Source organism: Anabrus simplex, chromosome 13 (genome assembly GCF_040414725.1).
Source record: "Anabrus simplex isolate iqAnaSimp1 chromosome 13, ASM4041472v1, whole genome shotgun sequence".
Lineage (NCBI taxonomy): Eukaryota > Metazoa > Arthropoda > Insecta > Orthoptera > Tettigoniidae > Anabrus > Anabrus simplex.
In genome coordinates, this window is record NC_090277.1 from 43,903,001 (window position 1) to 43,919,233 (window position 16,233).

Here is a 16,233-nt window from a genome sequence, read left to right on the forward strand (position 1 = left end):
TTGGGTACGAAATTGGTTTGTGATTAGTAGCACACAGGAGCACTGTGCGGTCGGCTTTTGCAGTACCTGTGATTAGTACCACCATATGAGCAGGACCATGGAATGATAGCTACCATGGTTCTGCCTTGCCTATGATTAGTACCCACTATATGAGGAACACCACGGGATAGGGAGAGGTCCCTGTGGTTAGTACTCTTATGTGATGAACACCATAGGTTTGCGTTGCCTGTAAATGGCGCCGCAAAGTGAGAAAAACATAGGTCTGTATTATGTGTCGAATTTCATAAGCTCTGAGTAGTACAATAATGTGTGGAATGCCGCAAGTCTCTGCTACTTTTGATTAGTACCGCAACAGAACAAATACCATGGTTCTATTTTGCTAACGATCAGTACCGTTCTGAGGGGCCGATAACTTCGATTTAGGACCCCTTTTTGACTGCACGCATAATCGATTCATTGTTATGCTATAGCAGTAGTCCCTTGGTCAGTAATACTATATTGTCACGTCTGTTTATGTGAATGTGAGACATTGCGGGTCGCAACCACTGATTGTTTTAAATTCATGTCCATCCATTCATTCTTCGTTCTCATGTTTTTGCATTCTGGTCAGTGGAGAATTTTAGACTTTTAATATGTCATTCCATTTCGTCTCATTTCGTACCATTAGGGGCCGATGACCTAGATGTTAGGCCCCTTTAAACAACAATCATCAATCATCAATCAATCGATGGTTCTGTAGATTTTGGATTTCAGATACATTGGCACTCTCCGATCAAAAAATACTCCTGTGACTTGGCGCCACTTCATCCAGGCAGTGTTGACCCTGCTTCGAACACCTAGGAGCGTGTCATCATCCGATTGGATAAGTGATCCCAGATCTTTAAATTGAGATGTTTTGAGAATTTTAACGCCGTCTATATTAATTGATCCATCACTTTGTACCCCACACTCTAGGTGCAGGCTATATCTGTCCAAAGAGCTTTTCCAACGTGATTCCTTATCGTACTGTATTTACTGAATATATGTCATTGGCCATTATTGACGATTGCTCCCATCTTAAAATGTGTGACAATCGCTCCCAGTCCATTAGCTGTTTACACCTGCGCGTGACTCACTGTCCGGCTCCCTTCCCTGAGACAACGGTCGCTGGAATAAACACGGAAAATTTCCCAGGACTATCATTTTCACTCTAAAATTTGCACTTGCCTGCTAACCCCACTTTCTCTCATTTTCGCTCTGAGTATCATAGTGTTCTGGTCATAATTATTTAGTGCATTCTAGTTGGGCTTGGTATGTAAGTTTCAACGAACAGTTACGGGAAGCGCTAACCTAACCTAACTCAACCTGAACACATCTGATGGACTGGCAGAGTCAGCGTAACATACAGGTGTCAAAGCTTGCCCGCCGTAAGCATAGTGCCCGTTCTAGAAATGCCAGTACACGAGAGCGCAAGCCACTCGGCTTGTACTTCCTCACGTTGTTGACTCAGAGCCGTGCACGCCTACAAGTGGTGGTTGAAACATTCAGCTGCATTGGCACTGTAATTTTTGAGGTGTCTTTGTATTTGTGTACAGTACCTTTGTATCAGCATGGTTGCTAGAAGAGATGCTACTTTTATCGTAGCCTAGTTTCTTTTCGGCAAATTTGACCATTTTCGGTCCATAGTTGGTCCGTTCAATATGTTATCAAGTTCCTAATTTTGTACAATTAGTTCACTCGTACGTGTTTCGGCAGCCCCAACTCCCTTCATGAGCGATTTCTACCTCATAAAGCAAGATTCCCCATATCTTAAGGCTTAACATCATTCAGCTATACATAAAACATCGTCTATATATAGCCTTAAAAACATTTGCAACGGTTTCCTTCTAAGAACCTTATTTTTGAAAAATATAGCCTTATTTTTAACATGTACACACACACAAACATTTCTTGATAATATTTGTTGTTATGTAATAGAACACTTATAAAAAGTTCAGCTGGTTATTCTTATGTTATATAACACTTTAAAGCGCGTATTAAAACGTCAGCTGGTTTCCTCGGAAAAACCAAAGATAGAATGTTTCTTGCTACTGTTTCTTTTGTTTAAGTTTGTAAAAGCATGACGTTTAGCTACAGAGGCGTTGTAGTAGCGGCGTAGTATTAGGTATTATTCTGCTTCATAATTGTTCATAGGAGAGTTACGCATGTTAAACTCCTAAAACGTAAATGCCTATTATTTTGTGCTTCATTACTTATGGTAAACTTTAAAGCAATTATTTTTGTGGTACACGGTGATTACATCGTTCGACACATTTTATGCAAACGTGTTGAACACATTTAATAATGAGCGCCCTTATATGAAAGAATATATACATGTATTGTACGGAGTACATCAGTCAGTGTAATGTACACCCCTGCAGGCTTGCGCTTTCTGATGATAACGTCCTGGGCTAGCGCTCGTAACAGCTGTTTCTCGTGCACGCAGAGTTGTCAGTCAACTTGTGATCTTAACATGACTGGTGTAGCACTTTCCCCGCCCGTAGCTGGCCCGCCGTACACTGCTGAATTTAAATAGTGAAGACAGGTGGTGGAGAAAACCCTCAGGAATACTCTTTTGATGACAACGGCCCCTTCTGGGGACGATTGTGTATGGTGAACAGCTGGATTGGACTAATAGACTGATGATGATGATGCTTGTTGTTTTAAGGGGGCCTAACATCGAAGGTCATCGGCCCCGGACTAATAGACTGAGAGCGATTGTCGCTGGTGGCGATTGATAGGACACCTTAATTACTTTCCGAACTGTTTCATTATAAATCGTCTCTGATTGGTCGAACTCCGCTTCACACTAACGTGAACACGTGGAGTCAGAGAGATCATGAATCAAGGAACACCTGTTTCTCCACCTGATAGCAGCACCGTGATTCCATACCCATCTTAAAAAAACCGTCTCTGCATTCCCAGCTGAAGTATAGTAATTGCCGCCATCACAATACTGACTAATGTTTAGATTAATCGATATCCAACATAAATATCACATACATCAGATTATATCATAAAGTTCGTTTTACCTTCATTAATCCAGGACCAGATCGACTCTGATAGCTTAGCGCAGGGCCTCTCAAACGCCCAAAATCTCACGCGTGCAAACTGAGGCGCAGATTTCCTGTGCACAGTGCATTGGGCCCACTCGGCTCGGCTCGGATCAACGCTTCGTCTCTGGGCTACTTAGCTAAGCTCGGCTCAACTCGGCTCGGATTTGGAGCGCTACGGAGTAAGTGAGGAAGAGGGAGACAGGCGGAGTGAGCGCAACAGGCGTGGGGAAAGAGAGAGACAGTGCTATTGCTCCAAATCGAGGAGTGGGGGTGTGCACTCAGCTCGACCAAGCGAAGTCGTCTTTTGAACCGTGCACAGTGCATGCACCCTGAGAGGCCCTGGCTGACCCGTGCGAATATTTCGCACAATATAGTGATCAGTCACCGAATGGTAATTCGTATGTGGAAATAATTAAATGTAAGTATTTATTAATGAAAGGTATTTTATTTTGAAGAGTATTAATAAATATCAGGCTCATTGTAAAAAAAAGTCGTTACAATTTTATATATATGTTTAATTGCAAAACATTTAAAAACTAGATATTACAAAAATAGATATTGTCTTTGTCAGATGTGAATGTTGTTTTCAAACTTGAAAGAAAACAATGTTTGCAGTTATGTAGTACGTTTACATGCAGGATTCAGATCGATCTGAGTACACTTCCCGTATTGAAAATGCCATGTAAACGGGGACTCAGTTCGGATTGAGTCTCAAGGTCAATACGGTAAAATCTGGGATCCTATCGTACTCGGTTCGAATTGAGTTCCATGTAAACGCGGATCGTATTGAGATCGTATTGAAAACGACTCCATGTTTGTTCTGACAAAATCATCATTAAAGTTATGTCGAAATAACAAATATAATTAGCCAGTAAATCCCATTTACCTGTATAAATGATCAGCAACTGCAATCATGTTATAAGAGGCCAGCCCTGGCGATTAAGAAAATCACGATAACCTTCTGTTGGGGGGTAAAATTGGAATGTGCGTTCTATCTACTGCATCAATTACATTTGGAATACCACACATACTTTCAAAACTGAAAGTTATCTCCTGGGCTTCTACTTGATTTCGCGTTTTTAAATTCTAAGAGGTGTTATCGATTTTACTACAATTCTGCATCGTCTGTATACGTCGATGTTGCCTGGCGGTTTCAATACGATACTCAAATAGCCTACCTGCTACTACTGTACATGTAAACGGGGTTCGTAAGGGTTCGTATTCAATACGGTAAGTGTACTCAAATCGATCTCAATCCCCATGTAAATGTACTAATAATGTGGTCTTCGTTTACTTTTTGGGCGTATGTGTCTTTAACACAAACATAAATATCACGAACTCGTGAAAAAGCCTCTTATAAAACAGGTGCGAAAAAACAGGTTCTGGTTAATACAATCCTGCCCTTTGAAGCGTCTGACCTTGTGATTTATTAATGGTCATAGCAAAGGTTACTTTTACTGGGAATTGTTTTCTTATCCTGTGGAGAGGCACGGTTGGACCAGAAGGTGCGAGGTTAATGCGGGGTATGAGCACAGTTTTATCGGAGTGAATGAATTCAGCAGTGATGATGCACTCGCCTAAGTGAGTTACCATTAATTAATCCCTGATTTGCGTTAAGATTTCTAATTAACATAGTATTAGCATTTTTCTTTAAAAGCAGTGTACGAAGTGGTAAAACGGACGGATTTAAGGAGTTCAAGAATTCCATGATGTAATTGAACGTTGTTTATTTCTTCATGTTGGACGGAGTCGGGACTAAGGTAAACCTCTGTGACACGTTCCATCGCCCTCTACTATGACTGCGCTAATACGCCTTCTCATTCCGTTGCCTACGCTATAATACAAGGCCTTGAAATGCACTCATGGAAACGGGTGACATCCTAGTTCACCATTCAGCCGCTAGGATCGCGTCATTGCCCCCTTGTATTCGCATGCTCGTATATGTCAATAAGTAAATTATATCCTAAATAAAAAGAACTGAATGTTTTTGCAAGTATTAAAAGTACTTTATTTATAGAGCGGTGCTGCATTGGCTTGGATATGTCACTGAAGTTTAAAAACTTTCCTTTTGAGGGGCTTCTTATCAAGTTTCAAAACTTTCTCTCTTCTACTTGAGTGGCTCGAAGCAATGTTGTCACATGGAGGTCTCAGAGATTTTCAGAGTAGAAAAAGAGATGGTTTATCGTCTTCACACTTTCTACACTTAATTTCACTGTTGAACATGTCTTTCGAAAAGAAAAACCGTACACCTTTTAGTAACTCTCTTCGGGGCAAGTACTGCGTAGCGGACGTGACATATTCCGTCGTTCACTGCAGAAGTGCCACAGACGATGATTTTTGGTATCTGACGGCTCCTCTATCTTGAAAATGAATAAGACACAACGTTGGACTTTGAGTAGGTGGAGAAGAGATATATTCTAAACAGCCTTTATAGTCTGTTTGTTCTTTTGCCACACGAACCATAATGTCATTGTATTCCGCTTGGCATCTTAGGTAGCTGAAGAAGAGCTCGATGCCATCGCTTGTCAGGTTCCTCGTCAATGCATAATGCAAATGTATACTTATGAGGTATTTTACGCAGGCCACAGTGGATTGGGCAGTCAAGATCTATGCCTGATACATTTCCCTCATGAATCTTATTTTACTTTCTCTGAATGCATTTGAATTTTCTTTATATATGACAGGAATTCATTAATTAACAAACTGAGGCGTTCATCTTCAGTACTAAAAGATGCTCGTTTGTTCTCATTCCTGGAATATGTCCCATGTGAGGTGTTGCAGACGTCATGCACATCGAACAATTTCATAAAATTCTTCATAAAACAAATGGTTTATTTTAAACTGTATTTAATGTTCTCGGGACAAACCACCTCCACACTTTTCAAACCAGAGATTGTTTCAGGGGAAAATACAATATTTTTAGCTCTTACTACATTCATTTACTCCAAATTTGTTGGGCAAATTATTTTTCTGGTTGGTATCCTAATTTAAGATTTCTGAGGTTTTTTTGCTAGTGACTTTACATCGCACCGACACAGATAGGTATTATGGCGACGATGGGATAGGAAAGGCCTAGGAGTTGGAAGGAAGCGGCCGTGGTCTTAATTAAGGTACAGCCCCAGCATTTGCCTGGTGTCAAAATGGGAAACCACAGAAAACCATCTTCAGAGCTGCCGACAGTGGGATTCGAACCCACTATCTCCCGGATGCAAGTTCACAGTCGCGCGCCCCTAACCGTACGACCAACTCGCCCGGTTAAAAGATGCTCGTTTGTTCTCGTTCCTGAATATGTCCCATGTGAGGTGTTGCAGACGTTATGCGCATTGAACAATTTAACAAAATGCTCCATAAAACAATTGGCTTATTTTAAACTGTATTTTATGCTCTCGGGACAAAACCACCTCCATACTTTACAAACCAGAGATTGTTTCAGGGGAAAATACAATATTTTTAGCTCTTGCTACATTCATTTTCGTGAAATTTGTTGGGCAAATAATTTTCCTCGTTGGTTTCCTAATTTAAGGTTTCCGAGTTTGAAGATGCCTCTCAAATGATTGCCGGTGACGGTAGCATAGTTTAAAAAAAGTCCAGTGACAAATTCTGGGATCGCCCGATTCTTATGACGTAACTCGGATTAAAACTTAGGAACATTCACTGGAAACTTGTGAAACGAAATTCCACTACCTTTAATTTCTCGTGAATAAACCATGACTGGAACTGCGAATGCTTAACATCAGACAAATACATAATACATTCACAACCAACTCAGTTAATGAATACGTTTAAAGGCGCGAGCCAGGTCGACAGGGGGCAAGATAGCGATCCCGGCGGCCCGGCATTGAACTTCAGTGTAACCACTTCCATAGCGTTTTACGGGCTCTATTTCCAGGCCTTGTATTATAACGTAGGCAACGCTCATTCGCCCAGTCACACGTCATGTAAACGAGCGAACTAGTTACCAGTTCAGGCGCTTGGAGCGCTGATAAGCTGGCATTAGTCTGCTTGACGGGACACGCTCAGTAAACATTGCTAAGAGTGCTGGTTGCATCCGGGAGATAGTAGGTTCGAATCCCACTATCGGCAGCCCTGAAAATGGTTTTCCGTGGTTTCCCATTTTCACACCAGGCAAATGCTGGGGCTGTACCTTAATTAAGGCCACGGCCGCTTCCTTCCAACTCCTAGGCCTTTCCTATCCCATCGTCGCCGTAAGACCTATCTGTGTCGGTGCGACGTAAAGCCCGCTGGCAAAAAAAAAAAAAGAGTGCTGGTGTAATTTGAGCCTGTGTTTACCTTATTTGGCTTGTTTCGTTGGTCGTGAACCGTTTTAATGTTTATGTACATAATATTGTTTACTACTGTGTGCCTTAATGTAAGACGAAAAGCAGATCGGCAAGTGGGACTTCGTTTTATGAATTTACTTTCAAAGAGTTACGTCATAAATGGCTAAATGTTACTTCAAAATGAATTTCTCGCCGAATTTCAATTCAAAATCATCGAAACGATATTTTTGCCGCACGGAATAAATCCACACTTTCACGCTACGTAGGAGATATTAACTGCGAGACTGTAATAACACACTTAGTAAAGGAGCGCCTGTAGTCATTGCCTAAATGAAGCAGAGAGATTGTGATTGCTGGTAGTCCATCGAACAGTCGAACAGCAGTTGTAATATGACAAGAAATTCGACACCTTCTTTCAACAGGAAGGCGCTTCATTCCATGTTGAACGAATAAACACTACTCAAGATGACTGTCATGCAAGGGGAAGTAGAAATCGAATTACCTTAGTCAGTAACAATTTCTGTTTTATAATTTCTGCTGTGGATACCAAATAAAGGTTACAGCAGCATTGCTCTTCTTTAAGAGGCTTTTAGGTACAGAGCTACATACTTTAACACTCAACCAATAAAGGAAGTCGAAGCTTGCGGTTTTATCGTGTTGCGCATTGTGAGTGATAATCATAAGATTAATGTTAGCAGGATAAGAAGAATGTCTTCTTCAAAACACATTAAACCGAAGATCTGTCATCCTGTTGATAGTGAAATGCCTCTTCTTGCTTTCGACAAATGGCACATTCTGAAAAGTAAGAAATTCTTTACTAAAAAAATCTACGTTTGATGGTTCCCAGGATATAAATGGTGATTTTATCAAGAAACTGTATCAGATGCAATCAAATGAAACTGTGAAACCGGTTCATTTTTCTTACATGCAAAAACATCGAGCTGTCTAAGTTTAAGAAAATGAATGTGCTGCGCGCGAAAGATATTTTCGCGACTAAAGTAATAACAGCCCTATAATATTTGAAAGACCATTCGTATACATACATGCACGATTTTTTAATGCAGGCACATTGTCAAATACAAGTTATCAATAAAAAAAAGATTCGATATAAGCGTCAGTAGCACAAATGTAGCAACATTGCAGCCGGACAAGATGCTTGATTCTTTTAACAAGACCAAGGTGCTAATGGACTTGATTTATAAAAGAAATTAAAACAGCAGGCTGCAGTACCCATCTGATTTGCCACTGTGGATTTTGAAAGTTATTCATGATTTTGTATTGAAAACACAACCATTTTGTGCATAAAAGTCCTGTTGCATCTATGAATGACTATTTATTGCGAGATTTTCCTTACTTCACTTCTCCTGAAATCGGACATTTATAGTTATGGAGTGAAGTTATTTGCGAGTGTGCTATTCCTGTATTCTTAAATAACATAGCTACATAAATAACAGAGATCTTTGAAAGATTTGAACGCGAGAACGCGAAACACTTAAACAAAAAAGTGTGTGAATATTGTTTCTGCAATATTTACTACCTACCGTTAATATTATTGTGTACAGTTTTCCCTCTGCGGAGGGGTACGTTCTTCACACTGAATTTCTTTATTAAGGTGTAAGATGAGATTCAAATATGTTTATTGAGTGATTGGCTATATATTTGAACAGAAATATACTAAACACTTAACGTGTGCTGTAATGAAAAATCGTGTTTCAATGCCAGCGAAGCAGAGCTCGATGGTAGGAAGGGGAACTATGCCCATATCGCTCATATTGCTGTATTGGGAAGGCGTATTAGCGCAGTCATACTACTACTACTACTAAACGTTTTCATTCCTCTCCTGAAGGGGGAGGCGGGCCTCTTAGACGGTGACGCCGTCTCTCAGGCCAGGAGATTTGTTACGGTGTAGGAGAAGGTGAGGGGGTGGGCGGCCGTGGCCTATACTACGAACTGTCCGGCATTCGCCTTAGTGCAGGAGAATGGAAAACCACGGAAAACCATTCTCAGGACAGCCGACGGGTGGGACCAGGCTGAAGTCCGGCACTGTGCCCCAGGCCCGTCTCCCGAATGCAGAGGAGTAGAGCCACGGTAGAGCCGTGGCCAACTTTCCTCTGCTCGGTTGGCCGGTCAGAGTACAGAGCTGTTGGATCACGGACAAACCGTGGCCTCTTAAGGGACGAAACCCAAGGGCCGAAACCCACTCTGCATCTACCGACCAGTCATAGAGGGCGATGCACGTTCTAATGGTGTGGAACGCCCTCTGGTTGGAGGTCTCCCTCTCGGTCTGTCTGTTGTGTCCCTTGGCATCGTGGAATGAATTAGCAGACCTATGTTGTTCAGGTTAGGAGCAATGAAAGTATACGGTACTTAATTTAAAAACAGAAAACAGATTGTAAATAGATGGTGCCTTCTAGATTCTTTAAACAATGTAAACAATGCCCTCAGACAGCTGTCGTGCATGTTAGTTAAATAGGTTGTCAACAGATGGCGCCTGCTACATTCTTTATGCAAATAAGGTTTAAAAAAATAAAGTTTTAAACGAAAACAGGAATTTTAAACTGTTTATTTATCGTCATTACCAGGGAACGTAATCTTCAAAATGATGTCTCAGTCATTTTGATAAAGTATTAAGGAACATATGGCTTACTGACAAAAAGCACCTTTGAGAACTAACATAAACTAGAGGACCCTTGCTGCTCAGCAGCATTCCTTATAAATAGGACAGATAACTCGTAGTGATTTGTGTTGTGTTTTGAATTTCAGTTGATTGATTTCAGTTGCGGTAAACTTGTGTGTGTGTGTGTGTGTGTGTGTGTGTGTGTGTGTGTGTGTTTTGTGGTCACCCATCCAGTGGGTGGCCACTCCCAAAGTTGCTTAACTGTCTGTGTATAGTGTATCTGTGTGTGTTAGTGTTTTTGTAAATGTGTAAGGTGCCCGGGGAAGATGCTCATTCGGTGACATGGCTAGCACAGAGGTTTGTGTGTACGATGTTGCTCAACCTGTTAGTATTTAGGGCTAGCCTAGCTTGGTGTTACTTTCGGAGATCTGCAACGCTACATCATACTTAAGTTCGCAGCTTGCTATTTTTGTATTAATAAAAATAGCAGGTATTGCGGGTGTTGAGTAAGAATCAGAATTTAGGTGTTAATTAGGAAAAATCAGCATCTGATATGTGCAGTTGTTGGCACACCGCCTCGGCTATACCCGAGTTCCAGTGCTTAGGAAGTGAGAACTTGACTTGGTGGTTGGGAGCTAATTTATAATTAGCTGTCTGGAGGGTAGGCTGGAGGGTTGGGTCTGATTTTGGGCCGAAAGTAGGTTCAATAGGATGAGATTTAACAGGGTGGATATGTTTTGATTGGGTTGAATATGGAGATTTGGAATGCAGGGTCCTGGGTTCGAGGGTGGAATGGCTGGATTGTTTATGAGGGCGGTAGGTTTATTGTGACTGTGCAAGTATTGTGCATGTCTGTAGTGTGCCTTAACTGCCTTTTTGATGAAGGGGCATCCAGGGAATGAGGCGGCATGACTGCCATGGCAGTTAGCACACCTCGCCTGGGCCCTAGGTACCGTGCAAGCAGTGTGTCGGTGAGAACCACCACATCTGTTACAGCGGGTAGGCTCAGTCACTGCCTTCGTGAAGTACAGGCCATACTGTAGCAAGCGCGGGAAAGCAATCAGCTGATCGTTAGGGGGGAAGTTTAGCACGTGAGTTAGTTGAATTACATGTGAATTCTTCGCTGTTTTATTGAAGCTTTTTAACATTGGCCGCATGTTTACTCCAATATAAATCAGACTGAGGCGTTGTTGACTGCATTATTAAGTGAGAAGTCCTCAATTAGTGAAGAAAACTTAGTGTGAGCGTGTAATCATGTGAGGCTATAGGTTAAGAATATCGCTCTGCCGTGCTTTAATTTTGTACTTTATTTGTGTACTGTTATATCGCTAGTGTAAAATGAACTGAGTTAGTGCATTCAGGGTTTTGTTATCAATCAGGATGTGTATACAATTGAATTAAGGTTATCAGTGAGAGAAATCACCATGTTAAGAGTAGCTGTGTGCCTGGCTGCAAAGCACATTATAAACGAGGAGAGTACACTCCAGTATTAGTGTTTCCTTCTGATGAAGAAAGGCTATGGGAGAAGGCTATTCTTAGGGAAAAATTAATAGTGAATCACCAAACAGTTGTGTGTGTCAACCAATTTTCTGAAGACTAAATCCTGAGGGAAATAATAGTGTCTTATCCAGAGTTAAAATTTCTCATTATATCAAGAATATGGGCAACATTAGATATATTTTTATGTAATCAGACTTACGGCTTATTTGAATTCGGTGTATCTGTATATTTAAGTACAATTTATGCATTTTACCATTTGAGGTAGAAATGTATTGTGGAATAACTCTGCTGAGATTTTTCCTATCAAATTTCATATCATAGGCAATGAGCTTTAATTTTGCATGAAAATTGAATATGAAAATAATTGCATAGGCATGATTTGCTGTTAAAAATACAAACTTTTTTGAAACAGTAACTGAATTTCATGACAGTGACAGTAAATGTTTTGTTATTGTTGGAGGTTAGCTTACTCGTAATCTTTCTTGTAGGCACTGAATTGGTGGTACAGAAATAATTTACATTTGTAGCATATTATATTGGTAATTGGTTGCTTGTTTTCTATCAGTGTGTATGATGTGAATGTTCCAGTTGACTAGAAAATGGATAGAAACGCAAGAATATGTCCCAAAGTGTTAGCGAGAAATAGAACGTTACGGGGAAGGATATGCATTGTATGTCAGAACTAAGAAATATTTAAGAATAGTTTTTGGTTTTATAAGGTGTTATTAATAGTTTCTTAAATAATTTATACGAGTGTGTAATTCAAGCGGAGCGGATGCGTATCGCCTCCAAGTTCCACCCAAAGCGTGACGTCATCCGAGCTACAGTACGGCCTGGAGATCACGAAGGCAGTGGCTCAGTGCACGTAGCAGCTGAGTGATGTAACTTTAGGCAGTTAAAGCACTGTATTACAAGTGCGGGTCTGGGGGTGTGTGAGTTCGAGTGCCTGCCTGAAGAGTTGAGTGTTGATGGCCTGTCAGATTTTGGAGCAGGTTTTTTACGCCTGCTCCTAGTCTGAGTGTACTTGTGCAGAGTGTCCGAGCTCGGTGGCGGGGGTAATAAGTTCCCATGCCCGGGCTCGGCGGTTGTCTGAGGGGGGGGGGGGTATGATGTGTGCCCGTGCATGTGGGTGGGTTGGAGGCTGTTTCCGGGGATATTTCAGCCTCAGTCCTGTCTGTTTGTGTAGTTTTGGTGGTTTGGTGAGGAGGCGGGGGTGGGGGAGGAAGGGGAGGGAAGGTTTGAGTGGATGTGTCTGTTGTTGCGGTGGTAGTAGTGGTTGGAGGGGAACAATCATATCAACAAAACACACAACTGAAAACTACCACGAAAGGCCGACAGAGGAGTCTCGATGGAGACACCGGTATCGGCACAACACCAACATCTATCTCTTTGAGATAGGTGTAACATACGGAGACCAGGGCCGATATGCCTGTCGTTGTCATATTGTTTTGTCTGCCCTTTCCAATAAGTTTCATGAACATTTAATACCGGTACATAATAACCGATTCATTCGTAATATAGTTTATAACACTTCTTCCCATACAGTATTCACTGTACTTCGATCATTCGGGCTTACCTGGATCTTAACATTTTCAAACGATCTTCCCCGAGATAGTGCAATGTGATTGACACTATTTCAAGAGGTTGTCCCGGCGTTTCATTATTACTAATGGTCATACAGAAGGCTAGCCGACATGATACCTTCCCGTCTGTGCGTACGTCGATGTTTTCTATTAACAGCAGGTAAGTTATTAAGAAAGTTCTTCCATCTGTTGAGTATATTTAGAAGCTGGGGAAGGTCCGAGAATCAAAGAGTATCTAGCAGAGAATAGTGTTCTTCCATGATCAGAGGCAGTGTATACTGTCTGGCTTAGCAGGTGGTAATTAAACATGGCTGCATGCAACGACGTTACTAAGGACGAAAATCATATATATCAGAATATTAATGAAAGTGGTAGTCGCGAAGCAACCTGTTAAGAACAGAATGTATTGCGGATTAGGGTGAGCCTTCACCTGCAGTTATTGCAGTGATCATTTAATGATTACTCAAAGCTGGCGGAACATAGATAACCATCAATGTCTCACGATTGACCGGCAGGTAATTCCGGAGAGAATCAATCAAAAATTAAGCATATCGATCCAGTTGAACGGACTGATTTGCCAAAGCTGATTTTAGTAAACTATTAATATAACCCCATGTAGACACACCTTACATCTTTCATAACAAGACATGAACAAGAAAACAAGAAAATGTCGTTTCTTTGCGTCGCGAAGAATCAACATTATTTATAATTAAATTAATGTAATTTAAAATTATTAAATTTACCACAGTATACAAAAAATATTGTACGCAACATTCACTAATGTGATGTTTTCGTTACTCGTTTCAAGATTCCTAACGTAAACTTCTCACTCGTAACGTAAGAAATTACGAATTTTGAATTTTCAGTTATAAATAATTTTGATTAGTCGTTACGCAAATCGTCCAAGTTTGACTCACGCAGTGACTTTTTTCCTGGTGTGTGTGTGTGTGTGTGTTTATTTTGTTATGGATGTCCGGCTCCATGACTAAATGGTTAGCGTGCTGGGTCCGGCAGGGTCGGAAATGTTAACCATAATTGGTTAATTTCACCTGCACGGGGACGGTGTGTATTTATCGTCTTCATCATCATTTCATCCTCATCATGACAAGCAGCTCGCCTAGAGGCGTCAAATCGAAAGACCTGCATCTGGCTAGCCTAACTTGTCCTCGGACACTCCCGGCACTAAAAGCCATAAGCATTTTTTGCTATGAGAGATATAAGAGACGTGCTCATGGAGTTATGTGGTAATTATACATCAAAATTAATGTTATGTGAAGCAATGAAAAGTCCACTAAGCTACCAGAGTCGTAAACATGGTCATCCGGTCCTGGATTAATGAAGGTAATACGAACTTTATGATATACTGCGATATATGCGATATTTATGTGTCTGAAAGCATTAACCTAGACAATAGCTTGGAATGCAGAGACATATTTGGTGGAGATGGGTACAGAACGACAGTGCTGCAATCAGGCGGAGAAACAATTCAACAAGTCATGTTTGGTCACGGCCGACTGGATCCCTCGCTGCGCTCCGGAGTTCAATCAGTATGAGGCGATCTCTAATAAGATTGCGGGAAGTAATTATAGTGCGGTAAAGTATCATTTTCCGTACGCCGGTTTTCGGTGACGTTGAGGTGCTGGAATTTCGTCCCATAGGCGTTCTTCTATGTGCCTTTAAATCTACCGACACGAGACTGACGTATGTGAGTACCTTCAAGTACCACCGGACTTTGTCGGTATTGAACCCACCTACTTCAATACTCAGCCTGGCCCCGACGGACGAATCAGCAGCTTCATTGCTCTCGCTCCATATGAGCACTATGGAGAGGTTTGGAATTGCATCCCAGGCTTTTGCCACGCAATACAGTGATTAGGAATTGTATACCACCATCTCTCCCACCTAGCAGGCCAACATTCTGATGGTGAAAATGTTCTTGTTTTTTTTTTTTCAAGTGTCAGACCATAAAAGACGACGCCCTAACGATCACGGGCATTTGGCGGGCACAACATAAATTGCATACAGTACACTTTATAACAGAAATAACATTAAGTAAATATATATTTATATACGATTAAAATTTTGAATATTTCGTGTTATGCTGCTAGTGTTCTATTTTCTCACGCACCCTATACAACAGTAAGCTTGCAAACACAAAGATTTCTGTGCATATGACGTGCACATTTGAGCATATTTACGTGCACATTCCTGCGTATAATTTTCAACACTACCATTCACATTTGATTTGTAATCTGAAAACCATGTCTATGTACAAAATTGTACCTGCTCAGCACAAAATAGGAGAGCTGAGAAAAGGTTTCAATATTAAACATGCTTTCCTAATGTCTGGGATTCTAGAACCTTATATATGACTATTCCAGATTTCTGTGGAATACTGATTCGGTTATGAACTGTGTGCAGACATTCAAGTGGATGGATAAACTTATTAGTCTACGTTTCTTGAAACGTAGCCACTGTCAACAATGTTTCTGTTTGATCAAGAATGTTCATCTCAAAATTGTATTCGATTATTTAGTATTTTGTTTTTGTATGGTGTAATTTGCTATTCAAGTTATTACAAATGCGCCATTTAAAACTCTAAACAACTTCACTCAATGGGCCTGCCTCTGATTCATAAGACAGTAGGTACCGGTAGCTAGGTTTTTCAGATGTGGATTAAGCCCATTCGGCGCTTCGTGCTATACGATGTTGATGTGTAGAAGATCTCTGGTGACACATTCTATGCTTGCTCGACGAAATGAATTTAACAACGACATTAAAGATATATAGACTGCTAAACATACTCGTTACAGCGCCCCTGGTTGAAGCACAGCGAACTAACTTTTGCCTACAACTGTCATGGCGGCTGCTACTTCTTAGTCTTGACAGTTAGCCCTTATCAGTTCAATGAATTGATGAGATTATACGTTATTGCAAATTAAAGATATATTTAAGAATAAACACGACATTTTCAAACATGCTTAATGTTGCATTGATGTTATAATGAAATAAGCGCAGTGAATATGGTGAGCATTTGCTTGGTTAAAACGAGAATTACGTATGTAGAAGAATGGATAATTCGGCGTCATGCACTAACAATAAAGTCATTCACTACAGAAAGACATGTTATGCGTGCAGCAGTTCATTGAGGAATTCACACGCGTAGAGAAAGATACCCT

General features: G+C 40.9%; 1 protein-coding gene across 1 annotated transcript in view; it reads left to right on the top strand.

Annotated features, from left to right (window-relative positions):
- Positions 1-16,233, top strand: part of LOC136884962 (HEAT repeat-containing protein 5B) — a 390,022-nt gene that overhangs the window by 109,809 nt on the left and 263,980 nt on the right. The gene's annotated exons all lie outside the window — the stretch shown is intronic.